Here is a 14,704-nt window from a genome sequence, read left to right on the forward strand (position 1 = left end):
TAGGCTGGTTTCTTCCCTTCGTTATAAATTTATCCATCTGTGGTCTTTATAATTACCGTCTTTATAGTTGGGTTTCTGAATGGACGTCCAACTTGTTGATTCCCGGCGCTAGAATCTGAGCAACCCGCTGCGCTGGCCAAAACAGCGGCTTTAAGATTGATGGTGCTTTTCTGACTCTGCACCAAGAACCGCCACACCAAGGCAGCGGCAAAACCGCCTCACCGGCCTCAAGAGTTGCGCTGGCGACACGTGGAGCTCCTCCGCTGGGAATCTCCTGCTGCGTGAGCAACAAAAATTGATCTGAAAGTGTGGCATCCTCTCGTTCTCTGCTCTTTCAGTGGGAGCTGCAATCCCGAGCTGCTAGTGATCAGCCATCTTGGATCTCTCTCCTAAAATTTTATTTTAAAATTAACTTCTCTTTTGAATCCACCAAATTTTAGCTGTTAATATGTCATTGTGTTAAAAGTTTTCAAAACAAGAAGTTTACCCTTAAGGATATTTTTTCTTTTTTTTTTGTGGTCATGATATTTGTTATTACTCTCTGATTATGTTATGCTAACCTTTTATTCCAGAGGACATCATAATGTCCTTAATTTATTTTTGAATGATAATAGGTAATTATTAGATTGGATAATTTTACGAAATATGTATTTTGAATGCCCCAAATGATTTTAATAAAATGTTACCTACCTTTCCGGTTGGTTGTGACAATTTTCCTTTTTGCATAACATGTCATACATGTTCCCATCTTTTAAACACAGGTGGCCCAGGGTAACTCAGAAACAGACCAATATTCTCTGTGGTGACATGGTACTGAAACAAAGGATGTAAAATGAAACACCAAAGAACAAAAATATTCCATTTTCTCACATGCTTGTGTTGGTTGAAGAAGACAAGAAATAAAAAGAGGAGGTAGTCAATTTCAGAGAAAGATATTTTCACTCAAATGAGTGTAACTAATTTTTTTTCTTATTTACTTAAATAGCTTAGAACATTACGTTTATAAAGGAAGATTCGGGAAAATGAACAGGAAAAGCATGCCAAATAGAATCTATTACATTTATATATTTCAGGGAAAAACAGCTTACCCAGTAAAAATCTAGACATCTGGAATAATAAAGAGAAATTTTGACACATAATTTCCAGTGACCAGTGCCAGTAAATGGGAGGAAAAATGAGTGAAATAATAGTAAACTTTGTGATGTAGTAGGTATTTTTCAATTCCAGATACAACTTAATTTTAATTGGATGCATTTGTTTCAGAGTCTGTTTATTCAGCCAAATAGAGTTATAGTATTTTATGCTAGAGTGCACAAAATGTTGTGGATGTTTTAAAGAATGTGAACTTCACCTGGCACTAGAGTTAGAAGGAATTAAATGTAAGTTGAAAAGTTTTTTTCTGTATTATATTCTTTAGCAATTATTAGGTGATCAAATTGATGATTCTAAACATTAGATTCTGGACACCTTTTCCTGTTTTGGGGGGGTTTTTTTTGTTATTCTTTTTGTTTTGTTTTGTTTTAATTGCATTTTAAGTTTTGGAGTGCATGTGAAGAACATGCAAGATTGTTGCATAGGTACACACATGGTAGCGGGATTTGCTGCCTTCCTCCCCTTCACCTATATCTGGCATTTCTCCCCATGCCATCTCTCCCCAACTGCCCACCCCCACTGGTCCTCCCTATTTCCTCCCAACAGACCCCAGAGTATGATGCTCCCCTCCCTTTGTCCATGTGTTCTCATTGTTCAACACCCGCCTATGAGTGAGAACATGCAGTGTTTGATTTTCTGTTCTTGTGTCAGTTTGCTGAGAATTATGGTTCATCCATGTACCTACCAAGGACACGAACTCATCATTTTTGATGGCTGCATAGTATTCCATGGTGTATATGTGCCACATTTTCCCTGTCCAGTCTATCATCGATGGGCATTTGGATTGGTTCCAGGTCTTTGCTATTGTAAGCAGTGCTGCAATGAGCATTTGTGTGCATGTGTCCTTATAGTAGAACGATTTATAATCCTTTGGATATATACCCAGTAATGGGATTGCTGGGTCAAATGGAATTTCTATTTCTAGGTCCTTGAGGAACATAAAGGACCTCCTCAAGGAGAACTATAAGCCACTGCTCAACGAATAAGAGAGGACACAAACAGTTGGAGAAACATTCCATGTTCATGGTTAGGAAGAATCAATATCATGAAAATGGCCATACTGCCCAAAGTAATTTACAGATTCAACGCTATCCCCATCAAGACACCTTTTTCTTAAGGCTTACTTTCTTGTTGCCGTAGATAAAGGCTTAAATAAATAATAATACCAAATTGCCATTTTCTCTTAACTCTCCTGTGTTGCCTCAGGGTTGCTTATTATCATGGTCTGGGTGTGTAACATGATGATGGATACCCTTACTGAGGACTGTATACTAGTGGGTTCACTTAGATCATAAACTCATCATTACTTGGCAGCTCTCTTTATTTGCTTCTTCAAAAAAGAGAAACTGAAGTGTTGACACAGCATGTGGCATGTTATTTTAACAAACAGATGTTCAGACTGAGAACTTGTGACAGGAAAAAGTCAGCTAAACCACTATTGCAATCACTGTAATTCACAAACAATACAAAAATCAAAAACTCTCAAATTAATCAAAACAATGAGAGAGAATATCTCATGGATGAATGCTTTTTTCATAGATAGCAAAACTTAGGAGGAATAAAGTCACCAAGATATGTGCAAAATCCCTATGGAGAAAATGATAATAGTTCAATGAAGAATAAAAATAAGCTCTAAAACTATTCATAGAAATGCCATGTTAATGAACAGAAAGACTCAACATTTTAAAGATTACTGTTCTCCCTAAATCTGATAATGGAGGTATAAGTTGCCAGGAGAAAATAATTTCAGAATAAAACAAATAATAATGCAATATCACAAAAATACCCAGATACATAATAATATGTAATGAAGTTATTTTAAAGCAGTGGATAGAAAGTAAACTTTAATGGCAATATGAGTAATAAATACTTGTAAAGTGCAAGTATGTCTAAATTTTTCTAGCTAGTGAATATATTAGAGAGGAAAATATAAAACATTTCACCTCAGATATTAAAGTTTTAATACATAAGACCAGAACACAAAAAGAAAAGCAACAAAATGGAAAAATAACTGCTATATGAATGTGTATACATATATGCGTATTATATATCATATCATAAAGGAGTATTCATCATTAACATATAAAGAAGCTATGCAAAATATGAATAAAGATTACCACATATATATGCATAGGTTGTGCCTTGTACAAAGGAGTTTGTTAACTGGCAGAAAGGAACTGAAATCCAGTCTACATTGTGTTCATCAAGACTTCCTGGCATGGGGGCGTGTCCATCTGGAGGCACGCTTTCCTTGTTGCGCAAAGGTGTTTAGTAAGTGGTTCACAGTGGCCCTGATGAAAGCAAAGGATAAAAAAAGGGAGTTCAAAGAAAAAAAACACAAAAATGTTCAAGTTACATGTAAAAAGGATTCCATTATACTTGTATGCTAAGTAAAGAGATACTAAGTATACAGTAAGAAAATATTATATATGTCTAATAGAATAATATAAAATAATTGAAGTAGCCAAGTTTGATATGGATAAAGAGAAATATTACCCTCTTTATAATATTAAATTAGAAATAAATATAAAATTTTTAGAAGTTATCTGTAAAAATACAAAATATATAAAAATATTAACTCAGAAATTCATCTATTAGATATGTATTACACAAATACAGATATATACAGGGATTGATGTACAAAGATTTTAATTGTCCAGTTTCTACAATTAAAATAGAAAAACAACCAAATATTGTTAACATAATGGATAATAAACTATTTTACACTAATTTCATATAATAGTGCATATATAAAAATATAGTTTGTGTTTATTTACTGACATTTAAAAATTAACAAATTTTGGTATGTTAAAATATTTCAAAAAATTGCAATCATCTCACAAGTATTTATTGTGTTCTTACAAGGTGCCAAATACTAAATATCATGGACAAAGGCCTTTGCATTTGTGTAGTTTATATTTTCATGGGGAAAAATAAACAATACACATGTAATAAGGTAACAAGTGTTATAAAAAAAATACAATAAAACCTGCAATGTGTATAAGAATGAAGATAGAGGTGGAATTGGTTGCAATTTAAATGGGGTGACCAGGGTAGATTTTACTAAGAATTTGGTGTTTGAGAAAATACTTGAAGAAGACAATGGAATAAATCCTACAGATATGTAAAGAAGAGTGTTTTGCTGCTAGAGGGAACAGGCAGTACAAAAACCCTGAAGCATTCCCATGCCTAGCCATGTGAAAGGTGAGAAAGGAATTTGGCTGCAGCAGAGTGAGGGGGAATACAGAAATAGCAAGAGGTGAAATCAGTATAGAGATGGGCATCAGAGTGCCCAGAGCTTCAAAGATTTACAAGAGTTGAAAGATGGCATAATTGTAAAGTGAAAGCTCACACAAAATAATGAAAATAAGATAATGTGTGAAATTATATCCTGACAAATTAGTTTGATCATAAAACAACTTATTAAAAATTTCAAAAAATAAATTTTTTTCAACAACACACAGCTATAAATTACATGTATTTTACATTAAAATGTAAATATCATTAAATGGGCAGCAGCAAGTGGAGAGCTTTGATTAGAAGAATGTCATGCTCTGATTAATTTTGACAGGATCATCTTGGTGAGTGTGTTGACAACCCTGAGATAAAAAGTAGAAATGAAGAGATCAGCTAGGAGGCTGGGGCAGTCTTCCAGGCGAGAGAAGGGGACTTATATCAGGATTTGGCATAATTATACTTTGATAAGGTTTTTTTAGCAATAAAAAAATTAAGACAAATCAAATGTAGGTATACATGTATGTACAGAGAAAGTTTGTAAATTCTTAGACAATAATCCAATAGTAGATGTGCAAAAATATTAACACATTTCACCTCTAGAAATTAAAAAAATAATAATTAAATTGATAGAATTTAAGAGTTTTCATTTGGATTTTGCTTAGTTTATAAGAGTGAAGCAAACACATGTAATCAAGATAAATGTATATGGTATATCACATTTGATCCCAACTATTTGCTTCCCAATCCATTGCCATGCCCCTTGTATGAAGATTATCCTTCCCCACTCTACTAAATTATGAGCTTGATTATTTAACTAATGGAACGTGAGTGGAAATTATATATGCTACAACGCAGCATAAGCTTTATAGGTGATAACATAATTGGCTTCTCTTTGTTCTCTATTTGGCTTATGACCAAGATTCTTTGCTTGGTCAAACTTAGGTCAGGCTTCTGTACCTTCCCCTAAGCCTATCTGTACACTGCCTTGTAAAATCCATTTTTAGCAAGGAACCCTGCAAAGTCACTTTAGCCAGGACCCCTTATCATGCATATCTCATTTTCCTCAATATGTGATCAGCTTCCTCATTTACCATGTGATGCTTGATCACCCTGGCTTGCCTTCAGCAAGAATCCTGTTAAGTCAGTTTAACCAGAGGCCCACTTACTGCTGAAATTTCCTCTTAGAATTTTGTACCTACTGATCCCCACCCTCCTTCATGGCTGAAAATTTCCACTTGCGCAGTGTATTTGGAGTTGAGTCCAGTATCCTACACTGCACGGCCCCATTGCAGAGGTTCCTATACCTGTTACAATGGTCCTCAATAAAATCTTTCTCACCATGCTTTAACAAGTATAATTGAACAAATTTTTCCACTTTAACATCTAGACAATAAAAATAGCATGTTCTAGAAGGAAAGCTATTTCTTCATTGAGTGTTATGGAATGAGAATACATGGTGAGGAAACTATGTTTTCGCTATTGTTCTTGAACCTCTTGGCAAAGAGTAACATATCCTAGATATCATTCAGTTGAGGCAAAGAACATGAGGTAAGGAATGCAGAGGTTGCTGATGATTCTGATGACCATTCTATATAAGGAAGTATTAGAAGCGTCTCCTCTCTTATGCAGATAACCTGATACTTAACTTAATAACATTTTGTACTTGGGATATTTAGGGACATGGAAATATTTTTCTCAATTAAAAAAATGAAAATGTTCTTTACAGTAATGTGAGAAGACAACTTTGTTATGTCTTTAAATATTTTATAGTTATATTTCTCAAATATAGATGATTAGAAAGCAAATAAAAAGATATGAAATGTTTATTCTTAGAGTCCTTTCAAAATGTATATACTTTGCTAAATGTATTTCATTTTTGAAAGGTTATTTATAGCAGTTCTTAAGTGAATTAATTTTCTTTATTTGTTTTTGTCTCTCTGAATAATAAAAAGTACTCAGCTATTATAATTGGAATATGCTGGCTGGTATTAAAGAAAGAGATTGATTAATTTATTTTGCCTGAAAAAGAGATAAAAGAACATTATTTTTCTAACCAAAAATTGTATAAATGTATACATTATTTAATTGATTGATTGATTTCTTGAAGTTAATATTTTCAGGGAATGGTATTTAGTTAAATTTGTCCTTGGCAATCTGAAAGCAGACTTTCCAAAACTTAAATATCTGAAAAGCAAAGATCAATAAGTACGAGAAATAAATTCATTTTAAACATCAGACATGAATGTGAGATACAAGCTCTAAAGCAAATTAAATTCTCTAGAGCTGCCCATCAGCCAGCCACGACAGGTTTGAAGGTCATTGTTGTTGGCTATTTGGCTAAATTTCAACTCAATTTTAGCCCTGATCAGTGATTCGAAACTGACCCACACAGATGGGCAACCATGTGGTGCCCCAGTGCATATTAATCAGAAGATTCCCCTACTCCATAAAGGAATAATTCAGATGTTTGAAAAGAAACTATGTGAGGACAAAATGCAGAAGGCTTGAGAGATGTGCCAAACAATTCTGAGACACTTTGCATATTGACTCTTCACTCTGTGATGCCGTCTTGCCTGTGGGGAATCTAGATCCTACATAAATAATTTTTTCATGCATGAGAGGAAGTGATCAAGGAATAAACATCCAGTTCAAATGATTTGCAGTTACTTTAGCTTTGTAGAACACAACACATCCAAACTTTCTGTTTCATTTATTCTCCATGGTGAAATATAATTTTTAGTTATTCATTTGTTTTGTGCCTGATTTTTTGTTTTTAGTGCCCCAAGGGTATGAAGAACTAGAAATAGGGAAGTAATTGGAGCACAAAGGTACGTGACTTTGAGGATTCTATCTCATTTTGAGTTAAAATTTAAATAATATCTACATTGGTTTAAACAACTTATGTTTCCTCTATTATCTAATTACAAATATCTGAAAATGGTTTCTATTTCCTCATTATACTTGATAAAAATAACGGTGTATAGGCCAAATAAGTGATAGATATAACCAGAAGTATACAATACAGAAAAAGCTATTTTCATACTTTTTGTTTTTATTAGTTCCTTTATTTACTCACTAGATATGTTTAAAAGAAGAGTAAAAACTAGAATAATTTTATCACCAGCCCAAATCACTCAGTAAAGTAAAAAGTAGCTGTCCTATCTACATCATATGAAAAGAAAAGATAATTAAAGAAATACTGATTTTTAATTACTTAATATGGATTATCTCATTCCCAAATTCTGACACTCCCTCATTTAGACAAAACTTCCTTTAAAAATGACCTATTCAGATAGTTTGACTAAGTGAGCTATAGAAAGGAATTTCACTGTTCTTTACCAAATCAACTTTATTAAATCTTTGTCCTTTTAAATCCTTGCAGTGCAACAAAAAAGCACAGTAGCATTCTGAAATGTAAATGTTCAACCACTTTAATAAATCCTAGAATCTGACTTTGTATACTACTCTGGACTTAACGTTTTCCTGTTATACCAGTTTGCTCCTATTGATATTTCTAGGGTATTTAATTCTTTTTCACCATGCATATATGACTACAATTAATATTCCTATTGAAAAAATCACCATTTTCTATCTCCCAAGTTTTAGTTCCTTTACTTTAAAAAAGAGATTTGTTTTAATAATATTCTCAAAGCCAATATGGATAATCATAACTAATCTTTGAAATATTTATCCTTATGGATCTGTTGTGTTGGTAACCCATGTTTCCATCCAATTTGGAATCACCATATATTTTATTTTCTCAAATTTGCTTTGGCTATTAGGGTTTTTTGTGACTTCTATTTCTATAAAGAATGACATTGGAATTTTGATAAAGATTATATTAAATTTATTGGTTGCTCTGGGTAGTATGAACTTCAAAAATTCAATTGTTCTAATCTATAAACATGAGACATCTTTATATATATTTTTGTTACCTCAATTTATTTAGTTTCCAACTATATATATCTGGAAAATAGATATATAAAAAATGCTCAACACCTATAGTCATCAGAGAAATGTAAATTAAATCCACAATTAGATATCACTTCACACCTGTTAGATTGACTATTATCAAAAAGACAAAAGGCAACAAGTGTTGGCCAGAATATGTAGTAAAAGGAATTCTTATACATAACTGGTGGTATTGTAAATTCATACAACTATTTTGAAAAACACTGTGGAAGTTCCTCAAAAACCTAAAAACAGAATTATCATATACTCCAGCAACCCCAGTATTGAATATATGCCCAAAGGAACTGAAATCAGTATGCTGAAATGTGTCTGAACGCCCCTGCTCATTACAGCATTATTTACAATGACTGGAATATGAAAACAACTTGAGTGTCTATCAACAGAAAAGTGGAATAAAAATTATGGTATACAGTACATACACAATAGAATACTATCAATTCTTAAAAATAAAAAAACAGACAACAGGAAATTCTACTTTTTGTGACAACATGGATGAACGTAGGGATAGCAGGCTGATTAAAATAAGCCAAGCAGAGAGACAAATACTGTATAATGTAACTTATACGTGTTAACTAAAAAAATCAAACTTATAGAAGTTTAGAGTAGAATGGTTGTTACCAGAGGCTGGAGCCAGAAGAGGTAGACAGGGAAAGAGAAAACTTTGGTAAATCAGAAAAATGTTACAGTTAGGAGGAATAAGTTTTATTTCCCAGTAAGCTGACTATAGTTAATAATAATGTATTGTATATTTTAAAATAGCTAAAAGATAGGATTTTTAATGTTCTCACTATAAAGAAGTGATACATAGTTGAGGTGATGGATATGCTAGTTACCCTGATCTGACCATTCCACAATACATATATTTATCAAAACATCACATTGCGCCCCATAAATATATACAATTATTATTTTTACTTAAAAGCAAAATAAAAATAATAATTAAAATAGTAAAATTTTAATATTCTGTTCCTCATAAAAACACTGTTTTCAAAAATAAAAAAACATAGTGATGGCACCAAATGCTGATGAAGATGGGGAGAAACTGGATCACCCAAGCATTACTGGTGGGAGTTTTATACATATTTTTTGTTATGGACTGACTTATGTTTCCCTAAATTTTATACATTGAAACCCTAACCACCAATGCCAGTATACGTGGAGATGGGGCCTTATAGAAGTAATTAAGGTTAAATGGTTTCACAAGAGTAGCTCCCTAATCTGCTAAAACTTGTGTTGTTGATAAGGCGAGGAAGAGAAACCAGAGTGCTGTCTGTTGTGGAAGGGCAGAAGAAAGGCCATCTGAGGTCACGGCAAGAAGCCAGGAAAATCCTTCACGAAAAACCAACCCTAAAGCATTTTGATCTTGGACTTTCAGTTCCTATAACTGTGAGAAAATAAATGTCTTGTGTTTAATGAAGCCAACATGTCTGTTGCATCTTGTTATGGCAGCCTGAGATTATTAACATATTCTTTTGAAGTGAAAGAGATCCCAGTTTTTCTAACTGTATCAGATATGTCAAATATGTTACAGAAGAAAGAATGGATCCAAAGATGAAAATCAGCAAAAAGAAAAACAAAGCTGTTTAAACCAAAGTAATATATCTTGATCTCTTGATATATCTTGAATAAATATTTTGCTATCTAAATTTGATGGTACAATGGAGTTCCCACATCCTTGAACCACACCAGGTGTTAAATTCTAGCAGGCATGAGAGGAGACACCAGAGTTCTCCATAGAGTATAGAATGTGAAAAGCACATGGTACAATGGCGTGGAGCACCCTCTATGGTGATTGTGAGTCAACATCTTTGTTTCCTTCTTATACTGTGATTTTCAGGAGGCAAAACATGAAAACATCTCTTCTAAAACTGAGCAAATGAAACAAGGCGGGTTGACAACAGAATGCATACAGAATGAGTGAACAATAAATATTTGTCTCCTTGTTTTGTGTAAGACATAGTGCAAAGTATCAGGGGGGAGTTTAATTTCTAGAGTTTTGCATTCTGAGAAAGGAAGCAGATGTTTCAAAAATACATAAATCTAATACAAATAAAATTGAATCAATGCTAAAAAAGCCACTTGTGTGCCCTCTTGCCCTGACTAATTCTAGTCTGTGGGAAATGTACTCCTTTCTCCCTAGGAAAGCCACCTGCATATAACTAATTAGGACTTGAGCAGTGAAATATCAATGTAGAAATAATAAGTAGAAGATTAGAAAAGAGAATCCAGTTTCAGAAACATTTACTGGGTTAGAATTTTTTAAAAAATGAGGTGGTAGTCACCTGCATAGAAAATACCTACTTAAAAGTAGATTAGATTGAGATAGCAGAAACCTTTTATAAAACTTAGAGATATTTTAATAAAGTACAAGAGGAAAAAAATTCAGTCATAATGACTAAACAAATTATATAAGGAGGTCTTATATAATCCATACATTAATTTAATCATACATCTGTATGGGCTGGTAATACATGACATGATCAAATAATTCTTGTCAATCTTCTCTTGGACCTTTTCAACATTATGCTGTAATCAAAGTTCTCTGGCAGATGGTGAGGAGGGGAGCACACTGGCAGAAGGGGGCATGTTTTCCATCATGAAACCATTGTGTATGTTCATAGCCAAATAATTTGCCTCCGTATAGGGCCAGAACTGCAAGGAAATAAGTCATTTTTTAAACCATTAAGTCAAATTATCTTACTAGAATAAAATTACTAACATAAATCACTAATAGAGAATGGAACAGCATGAACTAAGGCTCTTTATAAAACTTGCAAATGGTATGTTTCATTCATTTGTGTACATACTCCCCAAAACTGATCTTTTCAAAATGATTTACTTTATATTCTCAGTATTTTTCTACACATTTTGTACTAAATTTTATTAGAACATACTATTTTGTAGGTAAATTCTCTACTTCCTTTATTCTGCTCTCTCCCTGGCTTTTAAAAATGGCATAAAATTTTGAAATTTTATCGTATTAAAGGAATCCTAAGTACTTAAATATTTCTCAATTATAATTTCACTTACTTATTCTCGGAACCTGTAGGAGAGTACAAGTTATCACACAGTGGTACAGATATCAGCTTTCTCCCACTCAATGACTTTTTATGTGTTCATCTATAATTTATTTATAGAATTTAACTCTGGCATAGAAAAACGATTCATCTGTTCCCTTAGCAGTAGCAGAATATATTCCATAAAATTAATGGATTGAGATTATTTCCCAAAATATCAACCTTAAAATGTTGTGCAGGAAAGTAAAGCAGAGATAATACTGTTCATTTGATGCTAATTTATCTAATTCACCATACATGTACTTATTCTTCACAGTTATTTCATGTTTGATATTGACTCACTGTGAATAACTATATCATTTCAAAACATTCTCAAGTCAGAACTGTCCTTAGAAGGCAAGTCAATGTATATATTTAATGCATTCAAAGTAAATGAAATCCCTAAATTTTAATGACAAATGTAACACCTGGAAAACAATAGATTGTTCTTTATTTCTGAATGCATATTGAAAAGAAATGTCACAGTTATCTTTGTGATTATAGTGTAAATAGACAAAATAAGTACATCAAAAACATGCTGAATTGTGAGAAAGCTAACATGTTAAGTCACATGCTTTAATCAAAATGACTGATATCCTTTAATCCGATAACTTCTTCTTTTCACACTCCTAAGAATAAAGTTAACTTCTTTCTAAGCTATTTGTCAATAGCTAACAAAATTTAAATATCCATATATTTAATAGAGCAATTCTATTTCTATAGATAGGTTTTACACATACATTCACACATATACATAAAATATCCAAACTAGCAGTTATATACACACGTATGTGTGTATGTGTGTGTGTGTGTGTGTGTGTGTGTGTGTGTGTGTGTGTGTAGAGAGAGAGAGAGAGAGGGATAGGGAGAGAGAGACAGAGACAGATGTTCCTTCTGCATTTCCTACTTTTCACTCTTACATACCCCTCTCCACAGCTTCATTGATAATTATTTTGCTTTTATCAATCATTTTGTCTTGCCTCTGCTCAGATATGCTATAGCTTTAGATATACATATTTATGGAGATAGATATATCATCTCAGTTCTACACACAACACTGATACTTTTCACTATTACATATAGAACATCTCCTTTGAAACTGACTTTGAAATTCAGCACTGCTAATGTATGATTACACATTAATCCTTTCTGATTACTTACACACATTCATCCTTTGTATGCTCAGTTCACATTTCAAATTTATAACTTATGGACATTTTTCTACTATAGAGGTCTTGTCAATCATTTTCCCTTATATAACAATGTTACAATTGAGAATGGACACCACATTTTGGAAACCTCAATAGTTAGTGTAGGGTATCACTCAAATGGTTGGGAGGAGAGCTCAGTGAACACTGTCTCAGTGAAAACAATCTTGGCTGGTGAAAACTATAAAAACAGCTGTAGTTTGCTGCCATTTTTCTAAGAACAAACAGCAAGTAAAGAAATATGCATTCAAGAATATATATTTAATTTCAGCAAAAAAGAGTGAGAGTCTGTGGCATTTAAGCCACAATCCACTTCAATTTTCTGCTCCCTTTCCCAGTTCATTGTTGCTACAGCTCTTCACTAGTCAGGTGTGACCTAAAGACAAGGCACTCTTCCCTCACTCATTACTAGTTAGGGCTATATTTTCAATTGAGGCCTTCAGTTTCACACTGGTAGAGGCATGCTGCTCACATCTCTTAGCCTCAGTTCTGAGATGTAGAAGCTCTATTTCAAGTAGATGTGGCCAAAAAGTCTTTGGTTTTCTTACTTCACTCACAGGGCAAAAGTTCTACTCCAAGTATAGCAGGCTGAAAATGCTGAGCCCCAATTTTCTCTACTACATGTTGCTCATGAGGTAGAGGTTTCACATTGAGAGGGTCAAGCCAAGAAGAACAGAAACTACTATATTTTTGGCCAGTGCACTGCTTAGAGAGCAAGAATGTCATTGAGGAGAGGTAGGCTGCTGTCCTCAACCTCAGCTACAGTACAGTAATACACTAAGACTGTCTTTATTTGGAACAGAGAATGGACAAGTTCATTGCTAAGGGAAACTAAGAAGTGAATTGTAGCTCTATGATACAAATACCAAGAAAATGATAGACCACATAGAAATTTAAGACAGAAAATACTAGGGAAAGAGAAAGTTAAAAAGAAACTTTTTGGGGTCTAACTCAAAATGTAGCAACACCCTCTGCAAAGTTGCCCGCATTTTACTGGATCAGACAGTGGATAAATTTATGTTCCACAGTGTGGCCAAAAACAATACAGCATCTGCTCGCTATTAGTGGAGATTACCAGCTGAATGTGAAACAACAGAGACTGACCAGCAAGAAGCTTAACAGGGAGATCAGGGAAAAAAAAACAATTTAAAGAGATCCAAAATAAAATCAATACCACTCTGATGGTCAGAGAAATTGTGTGCAAGGCCGAGACTGAACTCTCTAGGGAATATCGAAGGAGGCATGCTGTGGGAGGAAATAAATTTCACAAATATAGCCCAGCAAAGTCACTAAATAAAGAGCAAGCCCTAAAAATGTAAGTTGAATCGGTATTTAGAGTTGATTTGATATATTATCTAAAATGCCCAGTTATCAATGAAAAATTATGAGATATTTAGAAAATAAAAAGAAAAAGTAATTTGTTTTCAGAATAAAAGACACTAATAGAAATTATCTTCAGGGAGGCCCAGATGTAAGCCTTCGACTTAGCAGACAAAATAGTTAAAGTAGCTATTATAACAACATTCAAAGAAAGAAATATCACCATGCTTAAAGAACGTAAGAAGGGGGCTAGGCATTGTTCATGCCTGTAACCCTAGCATTTGGAAGGCCAAAATGGGACCATCACTTGATCATACAAGTTCAAGAGCAGCCTAAGCACCTTGATGAAACCTAATATATACTAAAAGTACAAGAAATTAGCCAGGCATGGTGGCATGCCCCGTAATTCTGGCTACTCAAGTGGCTGAGGTGGGAGGATTATTCCAGCCTGGGAAGTTGAGTCTACAGTGAGCCATAATCATCCCATTGCACTCCAGCCTGGGCAACAGCAGTGAAACCCTGCTTCAAAACAAAAAACAAAAAAATTAAAAAGAATTAATTTAAGAGAGGTATGATGGCACTGACTTATCAAATAGAGAATACTTATAAAGAGATAGAAATTCTAAGAACTAAATTGAAGTTGTAGAGTTGAAGTTTTTATACCAACAAAAATGAGAATTTATGGGAGGAGCTCAACAACAGATTTGAGCTGTCAGGGGAGAGAATAGTGAACACAAAGCTAGATTTAGAGTGACAAAT

This window comes from Cebus imitator, unplaced genomic scaffold (assembly GCF_001604975.1).
Source record: "Cebus imitator isolate Cc_AM_T3 unplaced genomic scaffold, Cebus_imitator-1.0 Scaffold176, whole genome shotgun sequence".
NCBI lineage: Eukaryota > Metazoa > Chordata > Mammalia > Primates > Cebidae > Cebus > Cebus imitator.